This window comes from Notamacropus eugenii, chromosome 7 (genome assembly GCF_028372415.1).
Source record: "Notamacropus eugenii isolate mMacEug1 chromosome 7, mMacEug1.pri_v2, whole genome shotgun sequence".
In the NCBI taxonomy this organism is placed as follows: domain Eukaryota; kingdom Metazoa; phylum Chordata; class Mammalia; order Diprotodontia; family Macropodidae; genus Notamacropus; species Notamacropus eugenii.
In genome coordinates, this window is record NC_092878.1 from 91,961,966 (window position 1) to 91,982,180 (window position 20,215).

General features: G+C 37.9%; 1 protein-coding gene across 1 annotated transcript in view; it reads right to left on the reverse strand.

Moving 5' to 3' along the window:
- Window positions 1-20,215, reverse strand: part of GPM6A (glycoprotein M6A) — a 526,020-nt gene that overhangs the window by 401,804 nt on the left and 104,001 nt on the right. The gene's annotated exons all lie outside the window — the stretch shown is intronic.

A 20,215-nucleotide genomic window follows, 5' to 3' on the forward strand; every position in this document is an offset into this window, starting at 1 on the left:
GGGCGGGGGAAGTAGCAGCGAAAGCAACGAAAGGTATAACAACAAAAAATCAGCAGCAACAATGAGGGACGTGCATTATTAGCACTTTAAGGCATTCAGAACACATTTTTTCAGCTGGTCCTTGCAATGACCCTATGGTTATGGGTCCTTGTAATGACCCTACGGTTACCAGTCTTTGTAGCACTATTACAGCTACAACCTTCCTTGCATTCTCATCTCCTCTAACCTGGAACTACTGCAGTCTTCCCAAGTGGTCCCCTTGTCTCAACTCCTTCCTCTCCTATTTCCCACAAAGCTGCCACTGGGATTTTCTTTAAGTAAAGACCTAACCATGTCATTCACTTACTCAATAAACTCTACGGACTCCCTATTTACTTTTCCATTCCCTATACCTGTAATGTACTCTCTCCTCATAAAACTTCTCTCTCCTTTCAACACAGTTCAAATGCCACCTTCTGCGTGTCTTTCCTTATCCTTTCCCCAACTACTTTTGCCTTTCCTACCTCTCTAAAAGTTTTGCATTTATTTTACATTTATTCTATATGTTGTTTTTGTCTATATTGTCTCTCCCGATAGAATGTAAGCTTCTTCATAGTAGGGACTGTTTTCGTTCATTCTGTTTTTGCGCCCTGTGCCTAGCACATACTCTCAAATACTCAAATTATTCATTGGAGAAAGGCAGATTGCAAGGCACCTATGCCTTTCCATCACATGTGACTCTTGTACTTGTGTTCCTATAAATTTGCATATGGAGTCCAGCCAAAGTGCTATACATCTTTATTTCCTCTCAAACCTGTAGGGGTGCTATTAGAAAACTCTGACTGTCTACCCATCATCCCTTGCTCCAACCATGTCATAGCACACAAATGTCAGCTGTTAACAGGAGAATCTGGAGCACATCACCATCCATGGGAAATCCGTCCTCTACTTGGAAACTGTATTGAATCTCCTCCATCATAATGGCAAATTCCTTTGTTAAGCATACATTTCCCTGTTTTATTCTTTGAGTGGTATTTATTACCAGAGGCTTTTTGAATAGATTTAAGGGCAACTGAGTGACACAATGGGTAGAGAAACACAGACTTGAATCTAAATCTGGCCTTAGACACTTACCAGCTGCAAGAGCCTGGGCAAGTTACGTAACTTCTGTTTGCCTTAGTTCTCTCATCTAAAAAATGGGGATGATGAGAGCACCTACCTCACAATGTTGTTATGAGGATCAAATGAGACAATCATTATAAAGCACTTAGAATAGTACTTGGCACATATTAAGTGCTATATAAAGGTTGGATATTATTATTAATGCTGCTATTTTTAATAATTAATTTAATTTATTTTAATTTTTCAGTGAATAAGCATCTATTTTCTCTTCCCTCATCCCCACATGGAGAAAAAAAAAGAAACATTCCTCATAACAAATATTCATTTTGTTCAGCCATTTCAGTCATGTCTGACTTGTGATCCTATCTGAGGTTTCTCAGCAAAGATATAGGAATAGTTTGCGATTTCCTTCTCGAACTCATTTTACAGATGAAAAACTGAGGCAAAGAGGGTTAAGTGACTTGCCCGGGGTCACAGAGCTCATAAGTGTCTGAGGCTGGATTTGAACTCAGAAAGATGAGCCTTCTTGATTATAGGCTTAGTACTCTATCGACTACACCAATAAGCTGTCCCTGACAAATATCCATAACCAAGCAAAATACATTCCTGCATTGACCACGTCCAAAAATATATGTCTTGTTCTGCATCTTGAGTCCATTGCTTCTCTGTCATGATATCAATGAATGTGTCATTTCTGCTTCTAATCTACTCCTCACAGCCATCACCTGGGGAAGCAACTCCTGCAGAGGAGGGGTTAGTCGTCCCCATCACCTGCCAACCAACTGCTATGCACAGAGCTGACAAGCTAGCCTAGTTGAAGAATCAAGACACCCTTATGGAGAGACAGGAAATGGCATGTATCAGGCAAGTTAAACCAACACCACCATCATGATTACCATCTCCACCTCAGACCTAAATGGGGACAGCCCAAGAACCAGGACCCAAGAGCCTAATGAATAGCAACACCTCCAGCCTAGTGCCCTCAGATGTCATCCTAGGAAGCAACCCTAGTAGAGATACAGCCTGGCAACTACTCTTACAAGAGCTGGGTGTGTTCATCCTTCGTTGCTGAAGAAGCCCATGCCATCAGAGAAATGATGACATGACTTGCACTTGACTTTGTTTCGAGTGAGGGAGGGCTGTGCATGTCACCAGCCTCACTTCTTCTCCAGAGCCATCTGAATCCAGTGACCAAATATTCATCAGGATAACTGGAGATGGCCCAGGATGAGGCAATTGGGGTTAAGTGACTTGCCCAAGGTCACACAGCTAGTGAGTGTCAAGTATCTGAGGAGAGATTTGAACTCAGATCCTCCTGACTCCTGCATTGGTGTTCTATTCACTGCACTAGCTGTGCAGTGGATAGCTAGCTGCCCTTCTTATAAGAGCTATAAAGCTAATAAAGATCTAGAAAGTCTTTACCACCAAAGTCCTTGGCACTGTCAGATACTTCAATATCAGAAACTGGTAAGTTTTCTCAATGGGAATGACATTAAAGAAGGGGCATTACCAGCTTCTTTGCTGTTGCACCATAAGGATAACGTCCATCAGATGTAGAGCTGAAACCTTCCACAGGCATTATCTCTCTCATTAGAATGTGAACTCTGGGACAGCAGGGGCTGCCTTTCTTCTCTATTTGAATTCATAGCACTTAGCACAGTTTTCCACATAGTGAGTACTTAGTAAATGCTTCATTCACTCATGTCTTCATGTGGGTAGCATTCTTTATCATCACTTTGCTGAAATTGTGGCTCATCCTTGCATCAATGAGTTCTTAAGTCTTTGTTTTTTTACTGTGTTGCAGTTATTGTATAAATTCTCCTGGCTGTGCTCACTTCATCCAACTCTTCCCAGGTTTTTCTAATATCACCTCTTTCATCATCTCTTATGGCACAGTAGTATTCCATGACATTCATATACCATTATTTGTTCAGCCATTTCCCAACTGATGGGCATCCCCTGAGTTTCTAGCTTTTTGTCACTACAGAAAAAGCTGCTATAAATATTTATATTCATATAGCTCCTTCTCTTCTTTCTTTGACCTCTATGGGTATAGGCCTTAGAGTGGCATTGGTGGATCAAAGCATATGTACACTTTAGTGAACTCAGGTCCTCCTGACTCCTGCACTGGTGCTCTATCCAACACTTGACACTCACTAGCTGTGTGACTTTTGGCAAGTCACTTAACCCCAACTGCCTCATCCTGGGTCATCTCCAGTCATCCTGATGAATATCTGGTCACTGGATTCAGATGGTCTGGAGGAGAAGTGAGGCTGGTGACCTGCACAGCCTTCTCTCATTCAAAACAAAGTCAAGTGTAAGTCATGTCATTATTTCTCTGATGGCATGGTCTTCTTTGGCAATGAAGGATGAACACACACACACACACACACACACACACACACACACACACACACACACACTTTAGTGACTTTTGAGGTACAATTCCTATTTATTTTCCAGAATGACTGGACCAATTCACAGCTCCACCAACAATGCAATAATTTGCTTTTTCCTCCCTTCAATCTCCCCCTATTAGTACATCTTCCAAAGGAATCTGGAATGATTTTAATACATGGATGGGAAGCACCTTCCTGTAAAAGAGTTTATAAGACACTATTCTGATTTACTAATCAAATGGTTTTCCCCACAATCAATAAACAATTAAGTACAATGGAATCTTCCTTCTCTACATATTTCAGTTAATCATTAGTAAACATATGATCTACTGTTTAATTTGCAAAAGTCTATTTATTCACTACTAATCCCCTCATTGAAGATATCCTCAACTGATGTACAGATGACTCTCCTAGTTTAGTATAGATGGTAGGGAATAGGTTTATAGTAGTTATTGATGCTGCCATCTTAAATACTATTATATTAATATTAAGTATACAAGACTTTTTTCATTCCTTTGGAATCTTCCCCTCCTTCAAATACCTTGCATCAAGGGTCTTTGATATCCCCACAATTGTATTGTCTCCAATATGGCATGCCATAGAAGGAGCTAGGTGGCTCAATGAATAGACTGCTAACTGGAGCCATGAAGACCTGAGTTCAAAGCCAGCCTCAGATACTTACAGCTGTGTGAGCCTGGGTAAGTCACTTACTTATCCAGACTCAGTTTCCTCATTGGTGAAATGTGGGTAACGAGAGCCCTTACGATCCAGGGTTATTGTGAGAATCAAATGAGATAATAATTGTGATGCACTTAGCACAGTGCCTGGAACATTATTATCATGGATCTCATCTGTAAAAACCTGGTCCAGTCACAATGCTTTTTCTGTCTTTGTTTTCTTTGTGGCACCTCTAATTTCTTAATAAACACATCAGGAACTGTGTGATATTAAGGTGAAATGGGGTGGTTCTACTATTTGTGTTGAAGAAAACAATTTGTTGAAGCAGTTTTTGCAGACCTTCTCTATTTTGTTTTCTTTTGGCAGAATTCCTTCCATTTTCTTCCTTGAATTCATTCAGAATGATTTTTGTTTAGTGGGATACCTTGCCAAGCTTACTTTAAACTCCACTGCTTCTCTCTGATCATAATTGTCTACCATCTTTCCTAAGAGTTGACACAGTTAAAAATTGTTGTTACATGAAATTGGAAAAAAAATATTTAAAAAAACCCCAGTGCTGGTTAAATTCCAACAACAAGAACAACAAAAAATAGAAATAGAAGGCACATAGTGGAGGCTTAATAAGTGCTTGTTGATTTAATTGGTGAATTAATATTTCCATTTTATAGCTAAGGAAACTGAAACTCAAGAAGGTTAAGTGACTTGCCCAAAGTCACACAGGAAGTATTAGAGAAGGCATGTGAATCTGTCTCTCCTGACTCCACATCCCCTTTTCTTCTTTATACCACACTACACTAAAAAATAATTTGGAGAACAACTTTGACAGTTCTACAGGAAACCTCCATCCTCACACCCAAACGGTCTAAGGGTCTAAGATGGATCAGGATCCCTCTAAGTGCTAAGAAGAATGCAACTTGTTTTGAAGAGAGATAATACGCTAACCACTAGGGAATTCAGAAAGCACTTCCTAAAGAAAGTGGCATCTGAGTTAAGTCTTAAAGGCAGCTAAAGTTTCTGAAAGGCAGAGATAATGGATTGAATTCCATCCTTTCCCTACTTTATCAGGACAGTCTGTGCCCAAGGTTGTGGACAGATCAAAGTTCAGGGAATCCACACAAATAATTTTTAGAAAATAAATCAATATTTGCCTAGTCTAAAATTCCAATGCCACAAATGCCTTACTCATAATCATGGCAGGGAGTTAATGCTGGGTTCAAAGGTTATGCCTGTTTGAAGAGCCTCTAGTCTTTAATATTAACAAAGGTCTTAAACAGGGAGACATAAACTTGCCAAAGGTGTTTGACACTGCCATGGAACATGCTTGGTGCAGAGTCCAAATAGTAGAGGCATTGCCTACATACAGAGAAGTCTTTGCTATATATGATCTTTTTTGCAGATAAAATTGTGCTAAAGGTATTAAACCCTGGAACATTTAGAGCTTCCAAAATGTGATCCACAGTGACTCAAGAGTCTGGCTCAATTAGCCATATGGGGGGGGGAAGGGGGGGGAACGGAGGAAAAGGATAGCATCCTTTTAACTCCAATATTCTTCCAATGAATCATTATCCTAGAAAATCATGAAGCCTAACAATCTCCAAGGAATCAAAATTGTAGGCTACCCAAAGGACAACATAGAGAATCATAGTGGATATATATCAACTGTAATGATGAATTACCTATACAAAGGGCAAAATGTCATTATCCAAGAGATACATGGGAAGAGGAGATGGGATGGTGATGTATGGAGAGGGAGGGACAACAGATGAATAGCCCTACTGATATATTCATGAACAAATCATGTCAGGATAGCTGTGTGCCTTTAGCTAAGTCACTTGGGCTCTATGGACCTTAGTATCCTCATCTCTAAATGGAAGATTTTAGACTAGATGATGCCTAAGTTCTCTTCTGGCTCTAACTACCATGACCTATGACATTCATCGGACCACAGGATCTTAGAAGGGCAGACTTTAAAAAGAGTTCTGAAGTCCTTTAGTCCAACCCTTGCCCAAATCCTATATCATCCCATTTTGTAGGGTCCCTAGCACTTTACCTTCCAGCCCCAGCTTGGAGACTTCTAGAAAGTTAATCAAGTGGGTTGTGAATGATTTTGAAGAAAAATACCTTGTCCAGTTAAACTGGACATCTTGCTTTTCATCATTCCTGACGTTCTCTCTCTTATCTCTGTGCCTATATGCAAGGTGTTCTACACTCCTGGAGTACATTCTTTCCCCACTTTCCTTAAAAACTCAATTTAAGCACCAGTTTTTTATATAAAGTCTTTCCTAATCCTACTAGCTACTATTGCCATCCCCTACCCCTCCAATTACCTTGTAGATTCTGGATGTCCCAAAAGTCTTAGTGTAGTCCTAAGCATTAAAAACTGAAAAGTTTTTGGGACACCCTGTACATATGTGCATATTGTCTCCCCCATTACAATGCAAGCTCTTAGAGGCAGGAACTATTTGATCTTTGTCAACTAACACTATTACTGACACCTAATCTGACTTCCTCATTTTATGTAAGAAGAACCTGGGGCTCAGAGAGATGACTTGATCACAGTTCTACAGCTAGAATCTAGGTGACATTTGAACTCACCTCTCCCTAACTCCAAGACCAGAACTCTTGTCATTACACCAAAAATACTGTTGATTGATTTTCAGTCTTGCCTCAACAACCTTGATCAACAGATGAATCAGAATTAAAACAAAGTTATGAGTTCAGTTTTGAAAAATTCATTAAAACTACATATGGAAAGATCCTCAGGTTGCTTACATTTATAAAGTCATTCATAGAAATTACAGAAGTATAGCTTAGCCCCTTTGTCAACTGTGGGATCAGTCTGGTCTTTCCCATGCCGCTGGTCTCAAAAAAAAGCCAACTTCATTGTGGTCAGTCAGATCTCAGGTTTAGTAAAATAGCCAATACATTAGCAACCATCCTTGCCAGCAGACGAGATTAATAGCTGATGAATGGAATCTGGTCTTGGTCAAGGGGATAAGTGGGTCAAAAACCCCAAAGAAGTCAGGGAAATCAGAAAGTCAACAGTATCACAGCAGAGTTCAAACCCAGAAACTCAATAATAAAAAGAGATAAGTACAGAGAAAAAGCAGGAAAATATAGCCTCAGTTCACGCATTAAAAGGTCTAAAGCCAAGGATGGGAGATGAGAGCATTTCAAGAACAGTCAATCGAAGGTTAAAAAAAGAAAATACAGTCAATCCAAAGTCTTCTGAGATTTGCTTTGTGTAAAAGATCAGCCTGAGGCAGCCTCCCTCTACAGCAGGTGTCTCCCTAATTCACCCCCCTTTTCTGATCTCTAACTCAGCTGAACACAACACAGCTTGAGGCTTGATAATAGCACTCAGAAAAGAGATTATCTCTAGGTTTGAAAATGTTCTTCTTAATACATGCATTAAATATAGAAAAAAAACATAAAAGAACATTTTTTGGAGTTAGTTAAGTAAAGCTTATCTAAAAATTATTCTGTGAATCTGTAAAAGCCAGGGACTAGACAATAAAGAAACAATTCTGAAAATGGATAAGAGAATTGAATTTGATATTAGGCTGTACAATCTTGAGATTAAATAGGAGAAAAACAACTCTACAAATCATCCAAAATCTTCTGGTACATATTTCATTCAAACTATGCTGAATCTTCAAAAGAATTCATAATGAATTTCAAAGAGGTCTTTCAGAATAATGTTTATAATATAATATACAGTATATACATGGCAAACTCTTTTCCAGTTGCCTCCAAGTGAATGCTCTTTTCAAGTGCAGATTATAGGCCTAGTTGCTTAATTACCTATGGAAACATTCTCTAACCTGCTAACAGCCACAAGAGGTAGCTTGGGTAGCAAGGAAATGCTGAGACATGGAAGATCAGGTCTTCACTTCCTAGTTCCTGTGATAAAGAGGAAAATATCTTCCTGAAATTGAGTTTTCAGCCAAAATGAACCAATACAAGTTTTATATTAAGTAGTATGTCAAGGGCTTGGAGCCTTCTCAGCTGCTGGCTGGCTGCAGAGAAATCTTGTTCAAGGACAAAGTCACTGAAGTAGGTATGAAGTTGTGCAAACACAGTACTAAGCTTTGCAGTTGTGGTTGCACCTGCAGATCAGTAGTTATCCCCAACTCAAAAGTAGGAATTCCTAATACTGGTAAGAAAATAATAACCATTATTATTGATATTATGATATATTTAACATTATTACTATAATTCTGTTATAATTAATATTACTATAATATTGTTATAATAATATACCTAACAATATTACTATCATATTGTAATATCTTGTAATAATACAATTAATGCTATTATTATAAAACTGTTACAATAACAATAATCAACATTTATAGTTTGCAAAGCACTTCAGACATATATGAGCTCATGTCATCCTCAGAACATTTTACAGATCAAGAAACTGAGGCTCCAAGAAGTTAAGTGGCTTGCCTAGGGCCTATAACTCTTGTCTGATTTTATTCTAAGTTTCCAGATTCCACTTCCAGCACTCTTTCTGTTGCACTACCTAGATGTCCAAGGAATCATAGGTGGGGTATTTTGGGCATAGATAGAATGATATGTAGAACCTGGTATCCCAAAGAACGGTACCCCCTCAAATTTACAGTGACCAGCTTTCCCCTGCCCTTGTGTTATGGGGAAGCTCTCAGGCATTGCTCCCAGGGGATAAAAACCTGGGCTTCTGTATCCTTGGAAGACTGGAAATCCCTTTAGGGGCCTGACTGTTTGTGGTTGGGGCCTTATACGTGCCATAGCTGACAGGATCAGATTGAGGAGAGAATGAGGTTCCTCAGAGCTAGTCAAGCTCATGATGATAGACACCATTAATGAAAACTGACCAGAAAATTCTGACTAGTCCTATAAGGAAGAGTGGTGTTCTTGCTTGTCTCTAACATCTAGCGGGGATTAACAAGGAAGAGAAAGTTCAATATATTTAACATATGCAATATATTCAAATTCTAATACCTAATCTATGACCATCCATTGAAGATTAGAGAAATCTATGAGTGCCCAGGCACCAACTGCTGCCTTACAAGGTCTATTTATCAGAATTTATAACAATACAGAACATAAGACAATGAGAAGTCTAGGAATCTCTATATTCACTGCAGTCAGTTCTTAACTTATATACCCCAATAGAGGGGATGAATGCCATATGTAATTCAAAATAGTGGATTACTGTTAAATATACAGACAAGAAGCAGCTAAGTGGCTCAGTGGATAGGGTGTTGAGCCTGGAGTCAGAAAGACATGAGTTCAAATCAGGCCTCTGTGTGACCCTGGGCAAGTCAGTTAACCTCTGCTTGCCTTAATCCACTAGAGAAGGAAATGGTAAACCACTCCAGTAGTTGGTGGTCCTTTGCGGTCAAAGAGGATCAAAATGACATCGTTATGTTGGGTCAAGGGTACAGTGTGTCTACCTGTGGCTGATCAGACCAATACCACTAATAATAACAATGTTTTAGCATCATACAGCACTGATGTTTTCCTCTCCTCCATATTCAGAGGCAGTTACTGATCTCTGTCATTGATATTCTAGACCACATCAGCCTTAGGTGAAAACCATTTCTCCCTGTTACTGGTACCTTCTCTCCCCCCATTTTTATCCAACTGAGATGTACCTCTCCCTAACTTTCTCCTTCTTCTTAGAGAATTACAGATTAATTCTACTATATTGTAGGTCTGAAAAGGACCTTATGGACTATCTAGGTCAGGAGTTCTTAATCAGGTGTCCATGGAAGTGTCTCTAGGTGGATTTCAGGGAATCCAAGAACTTTGATGGGAGAAGAAAAACAAAAAAACAAACAAAACCCAACCAGACCTGTATTTTCACTAACCTTTGGTTTCATTTGTAATCTTATGTATTCTCTGCTTTGAAAAATCATTCTGAGGAGTCCATTGGTTTTCCCAGACTGCCAAAGGGATCCATGCAACAAAACAAGATTAAAAGCCCTGAAACGTCTCCAAGGTTCAATTTTCAATTTTCTCATCTATAAAATGGGGGGTTTGCATTAAATTATCTCAAAAGTGTATAACCTAAAACTTTATGGATTTTTTTCCCATAGTGGATAGAGTGATAGATTTGGAATTCAGGAAGACTGAATTTATATACTAGCACATTACTTACCTGCTCTCTGCCTCAGTTTCCTTATCTGAAAAATGAAAATAATAATTGCACTTACCTTGCAGGATTCCAAGGATCAAATGTGGTAACATATAAAGCACTTTACAAACTTAAAAAAACTATATAAATGCTAGTTATCAGTTTTTCAAACTATCATCATCATCATTAAAGACATTACCCTAAAATGTTTAATATGATGGTAGATTCATTCTGGTGATAAATACGTATATGAAAAAGAGAATATCCTCCCTCTCTTCTTAATTCTTAGTTTACTGATGTCTTCCTGGGTATGGCCTGGGTGTTAGATGCCCTTATTAATCTATAATCTGATAACTTTGAGCTAAAGACTCTCCTGCTCCACTAAAGGAAAACAAACAAAATCTTCTTTCTCCAAAAGTACTCAGGACAAATGAGGAGGGTATTTGGGTAAGAGGGAGTTATTTCAGAAAGCAGATGTTGCCTCCCATGGTGCAGTTAGAGTTAAAGTCAAGGCAGTTGGGATGTGGCGCTGGGATCAGCTGGGGACTGTGGGTGTCCTAAGACAGGCTCAGCCATGCAAACCACCTGCTCTCTTGTTCTGTTTCATTATCTGCCACACAGGCAAAGGAAGCAGAGCAGAAATAAAGCATATTGGGCTGTAAGCCATCATATTTTAATCTCTTTCCTTTGTAGGAGCATGTCTCCACTAAAGACTTTCTCTCAAAAGGCTTACATGAATAGAGCACAAGCTGTGGCTAGCCTTCTCAAGCCAGGAAGGGCACCTCCCATATCCACTAACAAATTTTATTTTTGCCTTGGTATCCCCCAAGGGTCTTGCACATAGTAGGTACTTAATAAATATTGGTTGAATTTAATCGAATGTCTGTCACCAAAGGCCAACCTAGCTAAGTTTAGAAAGGCTCATTAGCCTCTCTCAATGGTTATCAGGTCAGGATTTTTCTTAAAAACCTATAACTATTAGAAGTCATATACTAAAGCAAGAGAAAGATGCAATCTGTAATGGAGTGTAGAAAGTATGAACACCTATAAGATCATTCCTTCATTTTTGTGTAACCTATTTTATTTTACTTTTTTCAGTTAACCAACATTAATTTTTTCTCCCTCCCACCACCCTCACTGGAAAAAGGAAAGAAAAACAAAATCCATGTAACACATATTTCCAGTCAAACAAAACAAATTCCCACATTGGCCATGTCCAAAAACAGGTGTCATTCTGAATCCATCACCTCTGTGTGTAGATGTGAGTAATACATTCATCATCTGCCCTCTGGAATGCTGGTTGGTTATTGCATTAATCAGTATTCTTAAGTTTCTCAATGTTGCTTTTACAATGTTGTTATTGTATCAATTATTCTGGTTCTGTCCACTTTACATTAGTACAAATCTTTACAAGTTTCTCTGGAATTGTGCCTGTCATTTCTTATGGCACAATAATATTCCATTACATTTGTACACTGTGATTTGTTCAGACATTCCCAATGCATGGGCACACCCTTTGTTTCCTTCTTTTTTAAAAACATCTAATTTATGGAATAAAATAAGCATTTCTATAACAGGTATAATTTTTTAAAAAGATGATTGTACATGAAACTGCAAATCTCTACTGTAAAGCTTGCTATTCCTTTTAAATATATACTAAAGTTGTCATGTAAATTTCTTTTCTTTTCCTTTTTTTCTCTCTTCTCCCTCTTCCCACCACCCTAGCCACTACAAAGAGCTACCATAAATATTTTTTGTATATATGGGTCCTTTTTCTCTCTTTGATCTCTTTGGGATACAGGCCTATCAGTTCTATCCCTGGGTCAAAGAGTATGCACAATTTGGTGAAATCATTAAATTTTGAAGTAAATACGGAAGTGGCCCAAACATTCAGGATTTTCCAAGAACCTACATTTTGATGAAATCTGATGTCCTGAGGATAGACTGGGGTGGGGGTGGGGGAAGCAGCTTTGCTTTTTACCTATGTGCTTGATTTAAATAGAGGAATTGGCCTGATTAATGTTCGCCAACTTCTATCTCCCACCTCTGTTCACGTCTACAGTCTCACCCTCTTAATTAACTCTTTTCACACATGTGCCTCTTAGATAGTTCCCTGTGAAATCCATCTCAAATGCCTCCTCCTTCTTTCAAGTGATCTTTTCTAATTCTCCCCGGGATTAGTGCGCACCTCCTTGAAATCACATTTAAAAAAAAAAACAAGTTGTGTTTATATAATATATTCACTTGTCCTTGAACACATATTCCCCTTCACACCCATTTAAGGCCCTTGAGACCAGGGACCATCTCATTTTTGTATTCCTAGAACATGACACAATATCCAACACATAGTAGGTGCTTAATAAATGTTTGTTGATTAATTGATGGATGGCTATAATCACTCCACATTTCTAGAATGAATACTTGCCAAATTGTACTTTCCCTTACTTTGTAATTCTCCAGCACCAGAGGACTTGAGTGGGATGGACTCGGAAGGCCTCTGGAGTGCTTTCCAGATTGTTTGATTTATTGATAATAATGGAAAATTGTATGATGCTTTAAATTCTACCAGAAGCTTCTACACACACACACACACACACACACACACACACACACACACACACATACATATACACATACATACATATGTGTATATATATCTACATATGTATATATACATATATACTAATATACACACACATATAAAATCTCATTACGACTTCACAAAGACCCTAGAAAGTAGATACCATGGATATTACTACTCTCAATTTATAGATGAGAAAATTAAGATTCTGGGTATTAAATTACATAGGGTTTCCCAAAAGTCTTAGTGTAGTACTAAGTTTAGAACTATATTAAGACTTTTGGGATACCCTGTATTTATACAGTGCTTTAAGGTTTTTAAAGTTTTAAATATACATTGTCTCATTTGAACTTCTCAATAACCGCATTTTATAGGTGCTGTAGATTGTCTTTTTTTTTTTTATAGGTAAGAATGTTGAGGCTCAGAGAAGTTAGTTGACTTTCTCATAGTCACACAGCTAGGAAGTGCTAGAGGAGGAATTTAAATAAGAGTCCTTCCAGGTCTGAGGTCCAGTGCTATATTCTTTACCACATGCATTTTTTTCTCACAGCTATCAATTCATGGTGATGGACTGCTGACATATATACCGTAATTCTGAGTCACAAATGGTATAAATTAAGACTCAAAATTCCCCAATCTCTGATTCTGTCAGCAAAGCTAAAGTCTTAGTGCCCTATCCCACAAACCAAGAAGCCCAGAACCACCCACACAGAACACATGATTACACACTGTTCCTCTTTTCCTCTTGTCATAACTTTCATGAATAAACAAAAGAATGCCCCTAAGTTTTCCAGAGATCACAAATCTAAAAGTAAAAATCTCATAGAGAAACCTCATTATTAACCAAGAAGTATTTATTAAGTTCCTACTATGTGCCAGGCATATGCTCAATAGTGCTTCATACCTAAAAGATACTTTAGAAACATCTTTTAAATGTATGAGTGAATTAAAAGTGTTCTATAAAATTATAAACCTTGGGTTATAATGGGTAGGGTCTGTCAACCATTTTAAATACATTCTTCCTGATGTAATGTTTAGCACAATTGCTGAGAGATGTGCCTCTCTATTTATAGCAAATGAGACAAAAGATGTCTCATTAAAAATGCCCTAGAAAAATGATGCTGCATAGTCTTTATAATAAGAAGCAAATATGTAGAGAACAGAGACATGAGTTCAAATGCATTCAAATAAATGAGTATAAATTATTTTTTAAGCTTAATTCTGGCCTTATTCCTCCTCCTTATTTTTCCCCGACTTTAGAAGGGGAAATGGACTGTTTGTGCTGCTATCATGTATTCCACTTAAATAGAATAATGATAGCTAGTATTTGCATGGCACTTTACAGATATGAGTTCATTTTATCCTTCTAACCCTGGAGAAAAGGTCATTATTGCCCATTTTACAGATGAGCAAACTGAGGCAGAAGTTAAAGTGACTTGCTCAGAGTCACACAGCAAGGAAGTGTCTGAGGCCACATTTGAACTCAGGTCTTCCTGACTGTAGGCCCAGCGCTCTATCCATTCGTTGCACCAACACCTAGTGGACACTAATGTATGCCAGGAACTCAAAGATAAGACACAGCAGCTGACTCCAAGGAACTTATTAAAACAGGAACAATAAAGTCCAACATTTAGGACACAAAGCTCTCTATGATTCTATTTACTTTTCCAGACATTGCACACTTATTGCTCCTTATTATGCATCTGTAGGCTAGCCTCAAAGGCCCATGTGGTCATGCCTCAGTGCCTTTTTCAGGTTCTCTCCCATATCTGGGATGTGTTCCCCTTCTCCTCTATTGGCAATCACCAAACAGTCCCATCACAGGGATCATACTCAGTCTTTTCAGCTTGATAGGACCTATCAGACAGAATTCATGCTCCGTTGGCTTAGCTCTGGAGAACCCAGGCTGGTCTCTACTCACTATCAGGCACTGCAGGAAAACTTGACTAGATCCATCACTCAAAACAGTAAGCCTTTATTGAATACTGATATGTGCCAAGCCCTGTGCTAGGTTACACACCATACTGAGAGTGTGGATAGGGACCAGCACTCAAACAAATCCAAATCAAAAAGTATAAGAACTCTTCTTTTCCTGTGGAACCAAAGATGAAAATCAACAGTCCCTTTCTTCAAGGGTCTTATAGTCTATCAGGGAAAACATATAAATTATATATGAAGCATATGTATGTATGTATGTATATGCAAATGTTATGTTGTACACAATATATGTTATATACAAAGTAAATAACAAAATAATGGGGCAGGGGAGATATGAATACCTCAGGGAATCAGGAAAAGCTTTTCACTACTTCTTTCCTCTACTCAGTTCAATAGCTTCTTAATTGGTCTCCCTGTTCCAAGTCTCTTCCCTCCTCCCCCAATCCTTCTTCTCAGGGGTGGGGAGCCTGCACCCTTGAGGCCAAATGCATCCTTCTAGGTCCTTGGGTTCAAATTTTACAGAACAAAAGGAATTTGCTCTGTGAAGTTTGGATTCAGTCAGAAGAGAGCTGCACTTGTGGACCTAGAATACCACATATGGCCTAGAGGCTGCAGGTTCCCCACCCTTGTATCTAGATTATTGTTAGAGTGGTGGCGCTGTGATTGGAGAGAAGGAGGCATATAGATCATATACCATGTAGACAGTGATAAAATCCTATTGCTGTGATAGAGATGAAAATAATTTGCTAGCAGAGTTCAAGGGGATAATTTTTATGGGGAAGAAGATGAAAAAAAAGCAAAAATATACGCGGTCTCTTCTTGTCATGCACATGTATACTATCTCTCTGTCTCTGTCTCTCTTTCACACACACACACACACACGCATGCATTGTGCACTGTGTATATATGAATAGATATGAAGAGTGGCCATGACTTACTTTTTTCAAATCAAGCTCTGGGCCTCTTCTCACCTTTGAGCTAAGGGAACCTGCTCTCTCTGGGAAGTTCAACTCCAACCCTATTTCATTTCAACCTCAGTATCCTCCAGATCTCTCTGTGCCCCATGAATACTTCCATGCACACATTCATGAGATGGAATTTTACATGATACACACTTACTCACTCTACTTTGACACTGGCACAGCCTCCACCAACGTGGGCTGACATTGTTAGGAAACACTGTAACAATATTAAGGCTCCTTCCATTGCATGCCAATCTTCTGGGTTCAGAGATATATCCTGTAAAAATATAGGGTTCTTCCCCTCCCCCCTTTTTGAGAACCATTTAAGCAGTTCTAAAATTTAAAATTAAAAAAACAAAACAATTCTGCAATTTAATTTATACTGAAGATGAATTGCTTCCAAATGTGATTATTTCAAAGAGAATCAAAGTAACTGTACCTGTATCGTGGTAATAACTAACAAAAAGTTTCAGGTAAGGTACAGATGGGCTTTGGTAAAGGAAATTTCTCTCTAAGAGCCTAATATGAAACCAGAAGTTCCCATTAAAAAGAAAAAACCTTATTTAAATAGGTTAGATGAGAACATGTTTTAATTACATGCCATATCTTCTCATTTTCCTTCTAATGTGGTATTAATTTTGATCTATGCTCTAATAAGTCTCATAACTCAGTGCTCTAAGAAATTAAGACTATAAATAACAAATGCATTGGTAGATAAAGTATCCTCATTCAAGCGTTCCCAAGAGCAATGAAATCACAGGTCCAGTGCCTATGCCTAACAAATGGTTTGACAGTATATAGATCATTCATATAAGAGCCACTTCTGTAACTATGTTTCCTGTCAATTAAGACGGAGTTTATCTCATTTTCTGCAATGCTTTCATTACTTAGTAGGTCAATAGTATTCCAATCCTCTTCTTGAAGAATGGTTTTATGGCAGAAATGTATGAAATTTTCTTTGTAGTGTACAAACCTTTGACTTCCATCCTCTCTTAATTCCAGGCTGCAATTACCAACGTATTTTTCACTAACTTTCTCTTTACCCACATTTGTATTAAAATCACTGAATATTAACATTTACCTTGGCCTAATTTAGAGGGCCTTTAAGAGTTCTTTAAGAACTTTCTTTTCTTTCTCACTGTCTGTAAAAGATGTTGGTACATAAGATGCAATTATCTCCACAGGAGATTTTTTTTTTTCAAATGCTCATCATGAACACTGCGGTACAAGATGAACAAGTGTCTCATGAAATTGTTACAATTATATTACTTGTTTTCCTTGAATCTTTGATAAAACCTAAATAAACTCCTTGATTTGCCTTTCTATAAAAACTTCTAAGTCATCATTCCATTAACGGGACCTTCTTTTTTTCTTCTAGTTTCACTGATAAGAAGAATGCTGATACTAATAATGATTCAGTTCCTATGGTATATTGTTGGTTTGTTGGTCACTGGACAAGATGACCACATTGGAATACAAACTCTAAGTTACTACTTACATACATACAACTTACATATATTATACTACTTACAGAAGTTACTACTTAAATAAGTTACTGCTTACATAAAAGTCATTGACTCTAAGCATTCTTTTTTCTTTTGCCACTCTAACACACTGATCACAGAACAGGAAACAAATACAAGATGAATCAGACAATTTAAAATATTATTAATATATACCCTCATTTTACCCCTTCCATAACTAATTAGTCAGCTTTATATTTATATGATACAACTGCAAGTCAAATTTCCAATAAGATGAAACTTTGGTCATCTATCTGGGTTGCCTTGCTGGCATAATTTCTATATCCTTTAAGAGGAGGAATAGTCTATTGCTCAACGCAAGCATCTGAGTGTTCTGAGGGATTTCATTTAATAGGCTAATAAGTGAGTGCCTTGTATTATAAGTGTACGCTATTAATATACATCAAAGAGAGGAGCATAATTCCTAAGTTATACTTGACTAAAAATCAGCTGTTTTATGTGAGAATTTAAGCACAAGCTGCTTGCAAAATAAATACCATGAGATATTTAATTTTCTCTGATGTTTTCTCCCTTCTCTTCCTTTCCCCTCTCCTTCTTTCAAGACTAGATCTCCCCATTTTGTTTAGACTGGAAGTCAGAGGCTACTCACAATCCTGATCTCACGGCTGAACAGTGTAGGAGCTTTGACTTGCTCCATTACCAACCTGAGATAACCTTAATTCCAAGGCAATTCAGATGATGCCAAACTTAACTACATAGACCACTGCAGCTCAAAATTCCTGAGCTCAAGAGATCTTCCAGGTTCAGCCTCCCAGCTAGCTAGGATTACAAACTTGTACCACCACACCTGGTCTCAGATGTTTTTAAATGTCTGTGTTCTTAGACTTCATGTCTCTTGTAGTTAAGCCAAAAAGAAAATTCTATCAATACAAGACAACATCAGGATTCCTAGCACCCTAAAACGATGTCACTTGAAAATTAATTGGCAGATTATAGAAATTCAATAATGTAATTCATTTTTAATGTCTGACATAATATTGAAGATATGCAGTACATTAATTAGCAGTTCTAGAAATCCAAGTGTGAAAGGGAAGAGTTTCTACCAAATGTGAGAAAGTCTTACTGCTTTTCACAGAATCCAACATGGAAAACTATAATAAGAAAGGTACAACATATGTTGGTTTGGGGACAGAGGGAGATCACCTTGGTTTCATAGTCAAAAAGTGAAATCTCTTTCATTTCAAAGAACTACCAAATCTCAAAGCTGAAACAGATGTCAAAGGCTTCAAATCCATCTCACACTTGAAAACAATTTCCCTCTACAATACACCTGACAAATACTGGTCCAGGCTTTACTTGAAGACCTTCACTGAGGAATAATTCACTACCTCTTTTAAGATAACCCAATCCAATTTTGGACATCTCTAATTTTAGTAAGTTTTCCCTTAGATCTAAGTTTACCTCTCTGAAATTTCTAATCATTGTCCTATTCAGGTCCTTTGGGGCCAAAAATTCTAATTCCTTTTTTGGCATTTTTGACTGGCCTTAACCTTCACATACTTGATGATAACTCTAATATTCTTTCCCCCCATCCCCTCCCAATCTTCTATAAACAATCCTATTTCTTTCAATTGTCTCATATAGGATGATCCTCAAGGCTTTCTTGTCCAGTACATCAGTGTCCTTCTCAAATATGGTATCCAGAAATAAATATGATACACCACATGTGGTCTGACCAAGGTGGAGTATTGTAACAACAACATATGCTAGCATTCTTGTAGCACTTTAAAGTTTACAAAGTGCTTTACCTATGTTATCTCATTTGTGCCTCAAAACCAATCTAAAATGACCTCTCTATCACTTCCCTAGTCCTGGATACTCTACCTTCCTCAATGTTGCCCAAGCTTGAATTATTTTCTTTGTCTGCCATATCACATATTTGACTTACATTGATCTTGCAGTCAATTCAATAAGTCTCCTCACATTTTTTTCAGATGAACTGCTGCTGTCTATGGGTCATGAAGTGTCCTCTTCTCCAACATTCTCTGCATTATCATATTTGATAACTGACCCTTAGAGTTGTTTAAATTGGGAAAAGATAATAAAAACAACCCATTACTCCCTTATGTAGCCCCCACCCCCAATACAGGAATGTTCCCCAAACGTGTTATAGGATTGAGAGGTTAGATTTTCATTGTAAAATAGGCAGGTTCTTTTTGATTCAATATTATTTGGTCCCCAAAGATCCTTGTGATCTCCACTGTGGTAGATTTAACAGTAGTCATTTACTAGGGGGTCAGACACTTCTCATTCCATATTGACTCCTTATAGCAACAAGACTTCCAATATAGATATCTTGAAGAGAGGGGTAATCCTTAGGTTTTAATAGATAGATAGAGGACTAGAAGCATATGAGATTAATTTGACCGGCAGTTTGGACTTTCCAACCAAGATATTTCCCATCTCTGCAATTCAATATCCTTAATTTATACAATGTAGGATAAGGCCTAGAAGTTCTCTGAGATCCAGTCAGGGATGCAGGTGTGTTGGACATTGACCTCGTCAGTTCTACTGCCTCCAAGTTGGTGACAAGGACTATATATGTTCTATCCATAGGACAGGAGCTATACATATCCTTCATTGCCCCATGTTGAAGAAAGGAAGGGGGCCTTCTCATATTCTTTTTTGTCTTCTTCTTTCCCTGAGGTTGAGCAGAGATGTTAAACACTTGGTCGTGTTCTCATGTTCTTCCCTTTTCCTTTACTCTACTTTTTTTCCCTTTTCTCTCCCTCCTAGAAGCTAGAAAGTGCACACGTCCAACCAAGATCTGGTGACATTTGTTGTTAAAATAATTCCATTCTATTTCCAGAAATAATTATGGGTCTTTGTAATATAGACATTTCATTGTCTATATTTTTAGATTACTCTAAAAGATTCTATAATGAATC